The sequence below is a fragment of the Pinus tabuliformis genome, chromosome 9 (genome assembly GCF_031772625.1).
Source record: "Pinus tabuliformis cultivar Carrire ecotype Pingquan chromosome 9, CPIR1, whole genome shotgun sequence".
Lineage (NCBI taxonomy): Eukaryota > Viridiplantae > Streptophyta > Pinopsida > Pinales > Pinaceae > Pinus > Pinus tabuliformis.
In genome coordinates this window covers 626262256-626271006 of record NC_142307.1, presented here as the reverse complement: position 1 = coordinate 626271006, position 8751 = coordinate 626262256, and positions in this window count along the sequence as shown.

The window sequence follows — 8751 nt, the reverse complement described above, 5'->3', positions numbered from 1 at the left end:
CCTTCTCTAGGTCGCAGCCTACATACTAGTAAACATATCAGCTAGTACAAGAGTTAGGGGGTTGTAGCTCCCTTCCAGTAGAAGCTAGAGAATGAGAGAAGTTTGCAAACTTTTATAGGTAGAAGCCTATGTACTAGTATAAGTCTGCACCAGTACAAAATTGTAAACATATTTTCTTATTATTAAAAGAAGACAGAGACGACAGTAGCAGGTGGTTTTCACCCACATTGGGTTTCCACCTTATATCTTGGTGTTCATGTGTGTTGCTTATGTGTGATGCATTATTATGCTTTTACTGCTTTGTCTAATAAATCTTTGATATACTGGTTAAAGTTCAATGCATGATAAATTGGGTAAATCAAAAGTTCTCTCCATATATGCTGGTTGCTTTAAGTACAGTAGCATATACACGCTAATTAACTTAGCTAAAGTAGCATATACAAATCTGTTTGGAAAATTAAATTATTGATCTTATAATACTGATTCACCCCCCTCTTAGTATTATTTCAAACAATAACTTTGTACATAAATAATAGAGAAACTATGTTGGGTTCTTGAAAATAACTATGTGAAAAGAACACATATGAAGAAGCATAGAAATGATAGTTGGTTATATGGATGAAAATAGAACTATTGTGTTATATATTTTAAGGAGAAACATGTATTTGTGTGAAAAATAGAATAAGTATTATGGAAAGTAAAACAAGTAGTTACTTGGAATAAATGTACTAGCTTTCCTTTGTTAAATACATATATCCGCATGAAAGAGATAATGACTAACACATTAGTTTTGGTTTAGAGCAATGCATGTATTTCTAAATACAACAAATTTTATAAATAGCTCTATCTTGGGAAAGATTCTTTTTGAAAATGGGCTTACATTTGCATGTATGATAATAATGTCTATCATGTTAGCTTCCCCTTAGAAGGGAACATCTACTTTATTGGAAATATTACTTAGTTACATGCACAAAGAAGAAGCTAAGGGGCTAGCTCTCTTCGAATAAGTTTTTATCTAATTACATGCATGAAAAACAAAGACAAGTTTCTAATATCCTTTAAGTGAAATGGACGGTTACAGTGATTTCTTTGGATATGAACATGTGCTGGTGCAAGTATGATCATAGTAATGGGGTAATTATTTTGACATGTTTAATAATTATTTGTTATACATGCTCAATATTGTTAGAAGAAGCATGTTGTGATATTATATTTACATCTCATGTATGCACATGAATAGATGTTAAAAAATCACTTTTAAAGAATGAATATTGGTTTATTAATACTTTATCTATTCATGTTACTAAAGCTTGTTGATGACAACAATGACAGGAAAGGATGGTGATTTGCACAAAAAACAAATTATGTTTAACATTGTGGAAGATAAAGAACTAATGGTCCATGCTCATGAGTACGAGTTGTGGAATGGTACATTGATGGAGCAATCATGCCATAGGATGTCTCTAATGGTGATATGTAGGTAAATGGTTTTGATGACAATTGTAATAGATTTTAACTAGGTATGTGGTATTTTAATGATATTTGATTGTAATATTTTATAAAAATGGATGAGGGATGGGATCCCTTATAATCCATTAAGTGAGGGGTGAACACCATCCCAAGCGTTTAATAATAAAATTAAACTTTTGTTGGTTTTCACCCTACAGGTTTTCCAGGGTATATCGGTGATCAATAATGTGATTGATTATTGTGTCAGTTTGATGATGTTGATTCCTTATCTGATGTTATAATAATAATGTCAAGTATGTTATTAATTAATCTGGTTAAGGGAATCATTAAATGGATGAAAGGTTCATGACACAATTTATGTTAATATACTACAATAGTGGTTGTTAATGGTTATGCAACTTACTGTCTTCTATTGAAAGTTACTTTATGTACTAATGAACATTCTATCTAATGGTTAAAGAGGAATGTGGAATAGTGATTTGGATAATTACTTGTGGGTAATTTGTGTAAAAAAAATATAACTCCCTGCATTTTCATGTGAGGTTACCGAGGTATGTTACATCACGTGGCTTTGTTAAAGTACTCCTTGATGTGAAGTCCTTGGTTCAAATCTCTGCCTCATCACGATGATATATTAAACATAATGAAGATATAGTCCCCCAAAATTTAAAAAAAATTATTTAATTTATAATTTATAAAAAAATAAATATAAATATTTTATAAATTATTTTCAATTTTGCAAATATATTTGATTTTTATAAAATTATCGATATTTATATTTTCTATCTTAAATAAAAAAATATAAATTATTAAAATATAAAAGAAAAAATATTCTTTAAATTTGAAAAATCTATATAAAATAAAAAATATAAATGTCTATACTTTTGGTCATTCTACAATTGATTTTGCGAATATCTTTGAGTTTATATAATTCTATATTATCAATATTTAAACATAAAATTATATTAATATTTATTCATGTTTTTCTTAATTGTGATTGGGTTTTATTTTTCCACCTAATAATAAATATGAGATATTTCTATTTATAGTGGAAGTGTATATGTATATTTTAGAAAATATTAAGTTTAAAATTAAAAGAAATATAATATGTACATATCCACATAAATTTAAAAGAGTAAAATTTATTTTGGATGTTGAATCTCTGATTAAAAAGAAAAGGAAAATTTCATATGTCAATATAATATCTACTTAAACAAAAGAGTTTCATATATTAATTTGATATCACACTCAAAATCTAAGCATGTTAACCCCTTGTAATAAAGCTTTAAAAATGAAAGCTTCCTCCAACAACATTCCATCTTTTACAAAGTTATAAATGGAGTTTGCATGATTTTTTGGAGGACTTTTAGTTGGAATCGAAAATGTTTGTGGTCAAATCTTGATTTTTGTTGTTTAAATTGGTTTTCTGACTGCATATATGGATTCAACACCCTCAAACACTAGTGGGGCACTTCAATTGTGAATAATTCACCCATCAAACTTGTGATTTCAAAGAATCCCTACCAAATTCCACAGAAATTAGGTTGGAAAATAAATTGGAAAACTTTCCAAAAAATCACACTTAATGAATACTCGATCATAAATTATTAAAAATATGAATATCAACGTTGTGAGTCTAGTTCTCTCTACTATTCTTGATTCCACTGACGGTATGCCTGCGTAGCACATGCTGATTGCAGAGAAGAAACCATGTACATCCACATGGAATTCCCTAAACAATGTAATGAATGACGCTTGGTCAAGTTGGTTTTCTCCAAACCCCATCAGGTGGCCCAGTTATCTACGTTCTATAGGCTTGAATGGAAGTTCATTGGCTGGTTAAATGGGTACCCTACGTCCTCGCAATTCTTGAACACACAGGCTGGTACCTCGTCTACAAAAAATCTGCACAGAAAAAACACACATCACAACAAACATTATGTTTAAAATTACATAATACATTTTCCTGATCTCTGGTTTAAACAAGAAATAATGGTTTAGGAATGCTTAAAACTCAAATTCAAATTTCAAATAGAGGGAATGTGTCATGTCTATAAGGTATCATTGTAGTCCCGGTGGGTCAGTGGCACGACGGTTTGAAAATTCAAAATTTACATTTCATATGGTAGCTGGTCCATCGATACTTTAATTGCATGCATGGTATGGACCAGACAGTGGCGGCAAATGGAGACATGGAATATATAAGGATATGTTCCAATGGTCATTAGATATTTAGGTAAAGACATTGGAGATCATAGATGTGATCTCGGATACATGCTATGGAATGCATGTATCGCCATCTATAGGAAGGTCACGTCAATTCCGAAAATTCATAGTATAGCTTACTCTATTTTGGATTCGTCCTAGTACTCAATGTCATTCCATTAATTGATGTGAAATGACAACTATTAAATTAAATCTTCTAATATTTAATGAGAATTTCATAATCTCAATCCTCAACCAATCAAAATTCAATGGTGTTGGCTACGATGTGACATATTTTGCCTGGACGACAGTTTTCTTACCTAAATTTAGTTTTTCTTGCTTGAATTTGGTAAAAAAATATTTAGCACCATTAAGAAAGTCAATAACACTAAGGCGCTCAAAATCCCAAAAACTTAAATTTTGACAACTTGTTGATGGTGGTGGACTTGCCAACATGTCAAGGGATCCCCTCGGTAAGAAGTCCCAATTAGACCTTAGACCGTTTGGTGTAGGAGTCCTAGAAGTGTGTCGTATGGTAATGACTTGACCGCGATTTCGTACAGAGGCAAGTAGGCTAACTCTGTTGGTAGCAAGGGTGTGACAGTTGCAGTGAGCCAAGAAAGGTGCATGAGAGGTTCTAACACACGGGTTTTGAGATGAGTGCGCCCCTGGGAAACCTGTGATAGCATGCAGCTAAGAAGGGAACACACAAGCATAGATGCATCACAACATGGAAGGCAAGTTAGCAAGCAATCGAAAGTGATGGTTAAAGCAAAAAACCATTTCAAAAAGATTCATACATACTTATACAGAATGGTCTATGCATGCATGTGTAAGAAAACAATACATATATCATTTAGAGTAAACTAGATAGCATATGATACAATACAACATATGCATGAAACGTACTAGCTCTTGTTATATTAAGAAGTGTAAGTTCCAGTCATACACTACATCCATGTCCAACCACTAGTTCTAATAGTAGAATGCTACAACCACAACCGCCTTCTCCTCCAAAGAGATGTACTAGCTCTGCGCAATGGAGAAGCCAAGGCTCGTTACAATACTATCCAAGCTCTCTTGAAGATAGTCTTATCAGAATCTTGGCTTACCAAAAGCCTATACAATGAGTTATGAGGGACTATTTATAACAAAGGGTGGGGTGACCCTTGACATTTCCCTTTGTGACAATTCATCTACCCTCAAGACTCTTCATCTACTCTATGATTGTTACATCCAACTATCGACACTTGACTTACACTTGACAAGACATTACATTACAATGCACATGTACCCATGTGAGAGAAATGGCTTGAGCAAGCCATGCTAGACATCACTATGACTTAGACAACCGTGGAAGCCCAACTCCTCAACATCCTCGTGCTAATCAACAGTAACATACTAATGACAATATTGGTACTTGACAATGGTGTCTGTTTTCTCCAAGGTGACATCTTTTTGGAACCTAACTCTTGCCTCCATAGCATCTAGGTACACTTCTCGTGCTCCTCTGTCCAACATGTCTATGAGCATGCGCATCATTGTATTCAATGTGGCTAGACCACCAACATACTTATGCACGATTTATGCACTGATGGGAAATTCTGAGCTTGTGGCAATGCACACCAACTCGTCGAAGTATGAGTCAAGATCTAGTCAGACCTATGCCTTTGTCTTCTCCTTGGTGAGAGTCCCAATAGATGGGATTGCATTTGCGTGCACCACAACATCCATACTCTTGAATACACGTGCATGGGAAGCCTATATGCTAGTGATGAGTCTTGGGAGCTCTTCATAGTTCCAGATCTGAATTCGGATACATGCCTTCATCTTGATCGCACTAGACTTCATCATCTTAGGCAAGTCAATCGGGGCTCCCTTGTATCTCATTGTCCATGTTTTCATGTAATCAACAGCAACATGCAAGTTCATTAAGATACGTTCTCTTCTAGCACATCGATGTTGCCATCTGTTGAGATGGATGACTTCCATATGCATGGTGCCAAAGTTGAAGTACAACACTCACATAACTATGTCAAGGGACAATACTTCATCTAGTATTGCCTTCTTCAGTTCAGATCGGGCGGACGATGTCATCAAGTCTCCTCATTTCTTGTTCTTTTGTAGTTCCTTATCCAAACACTCATTCTCAGCTATCGGAAAGAAAACACTTGAGTTATTGGCTTTGACATACACTCTAGTTGCATCAGCTAAGGTTGCTGGATGTGTGCGCACGTCAGACATGATCACTCATTCCTCAACTTCCGTAGGAGATGTATGATCATCCAGAGTCAACACTCTGTGGAATTGCACAACTCTATGTTGAGACTTGTCGAATGAGAGGTTGTGCATATCTCCTTCCAGATAATCTCCAAGGATCTCAGTGCCTCCTTGGTCACTTGAGACTTTCTCATCATCTGGATGCAATGAAGCGGGTAAGTCTACCTCTTGGTGGTGAGGCATGAGGTCGGTGTCCTGTTCCAATTCCTATTGCTCCATGTTTAACATAGTTATGAATGAAACGGGAACTATTACCTCAAAACGGGTACTGGAGCCCAAAAACTGCAAAAAAACATGAAGAAACAACCCAAAAATGAAATTTGTTTATTCCAGAATGATGTTTTTTTTGGGTCAAATTTTCAACATTTTTTTTTAAATGGAAGTAAAAGCCATTTTTTTTAAATGGATGAAAAAAACACCCTTAAATTTATTTTTTTTATTCTGGAATAACGAAAAAAAAATTGAGTTACAATTTTGACATTTTTTAGCAATGGAGTTAAAGAGAAAATATCCAGACTTTAAAACACTGTAAAATTCCAACAATTCTCAGACATGATGTTAAAGATAAAATATCATGTTTGATAATTCCAACTATTTCCATCCATGTTGTTAAAGATAAAATATCTTGACTCTAAAAAACCTTGACATTGTAATAGTTTTCAACTGTAGCATTAAAGATAAAATATCATGACTTAGAAAAACATTAAAATCTTGACAATTTTTCAACCATGCAATTAAAATCAAAGATTATGACTACAGAAAAATTTCAAGTTTTCAAAATATTTCAAACATGACATTATGGAAAAATTTTATGACTAAAAAAACTTTAAAAATGAACACCTGAATGAAATAGTTATTAGACCAAGAGTATTTTTTTTTAAATGTTAAATGTATAGCAATTTTAAAATCTTAGCCCAAGACAAGTTGAGACATCGTGAATAAAAAATAAAAATCAACTATCAAATTGATAGACAGTGTAGGTGAGCTCAACCCATTTTAATGAAAACTTAAAGACCAACCATGAAATTAACACATTGTGGGGCAGACTCGATTCATTATAATGAAAAATTTAAAATCAACTATCAAATTCGACATAATGGGATCAGGATGCTAAACAACCATCAAAACAGACCCCAATATATATATATATATATATATATATATATATATATATATATATATATATATATATATATATATATATATATATATATATATATATATATCAAAAAATAAATAAAAAATGAAAGTTTTTCAAAAAAAACATATATTTTAAGGAAAAAGAAATTGAACCACAAAAAAAAAAAAAATCTACAAACATTTTTTTTAAGATAAAAGAAACAAATAAAAAAGAATTAATTAAAATTAAAAATTAAAACAGATTTAAATTAAGTAATTTAAATAAACAAAATTAAAAATAAAAGATAAAATAAAATAAAAATTTAAGACTTATTTTTTTTAATTAAAATTATAAAAATAACAAAATAACAAAAAAATAAAAAAATTTAAAACAAAATTTAAAAGAAAAAATTTCAAAACAATTAAAATAAATTCAAGACAAATTAAAAAAAATGAATGCATAAAAGGTGAAAAAAATTAAAAATTAAAATTTAATTAAAAGTAAAAAAAAAAAAAACAAAAACAAAAACAACAATTAAAAAAAAAGAATAATTAAAAAAACACAACCCAAATAAATGAATTACCCTACCACGGCCCCCCTTACCCCTCCTCCTCCTCCTCCCCAGTCCTCCCCACATGACCCCGACACTCTCGCCTCCCCCCTCACCACCCTCCCCTCCATACTCTCAGCCCTCCCCCTCTCTCCCCACACCTGACCCCTCCTGTCACACCCCTACACTGGCGGTACTCTTCCAACCGCACTATAACGAGGTGTGGCACTACCAACCATTTTCTTTTCACCAATACTTACAATTGTAGACAACACCTAACAGTCCATACTTAGTTTATTTTTCGTTACCAAGTATTATCTTTGTCCTATATACAGATGAAAACCCATACATATTCATCATCAATAGCAATTAACACATATACAATTGCACAACAGTGTAAAGGGAGGGGCAACTCCCTGCAATATGAGTCTGCCCGATATCAATATATATAATTTTCCACTTTTACAAAGTATAAGCTAAATCTTGGGAAACCCCAAATTTACACTTTTCCAAATTTTCAACTTCGGCAAACTCAGTTGTTCAGCTCGTTGATGAGCCCCAATTTTTGGTACAATTTGGGCTCATTTGGCCTACTTGCTTTGCTCAAACCATTCATCTTTTATTGCTTATGCATTCATTTCTTGGTTTATTCATGTTGTTTGTAGGAAGAAGGGTAGGCATTCTATCTACGTGACTAATACATGATGATTTCAGGTTTTTGGCATTAAAAGGGAGCAAAGACCACGAAAAAGGAGACAAGGAGACAGTAAGGTGGCACTGCTGGTTTTTAGGAGAGGATGTCCACAGTCTTGGGGACCTTCCTCATGATTCCCACCATAGCTCCGAGCTCCAACCAATCTCCCCACCGAGCTTAGAGGCAGCCAACCCTTCTACAGTTACAACTGTTCTACAGGATCAGCAGTTTAACCTTCAGTTGGACAGCCGAGCTCCACAAATCAAGGAAACTTGTTGGATTATCATTTTGCATAAATATTGAGGCCGTAGCCTCTGATAGGAGCTTTTTGACTTTTGGAATTACTATTGTAATCTCTAAGCACGAGTTGCAGCTCGGTTTTTGTTGTTCTGTAAGCCAGTTTTGGCATGACATTAGACTTTTGATTATGAA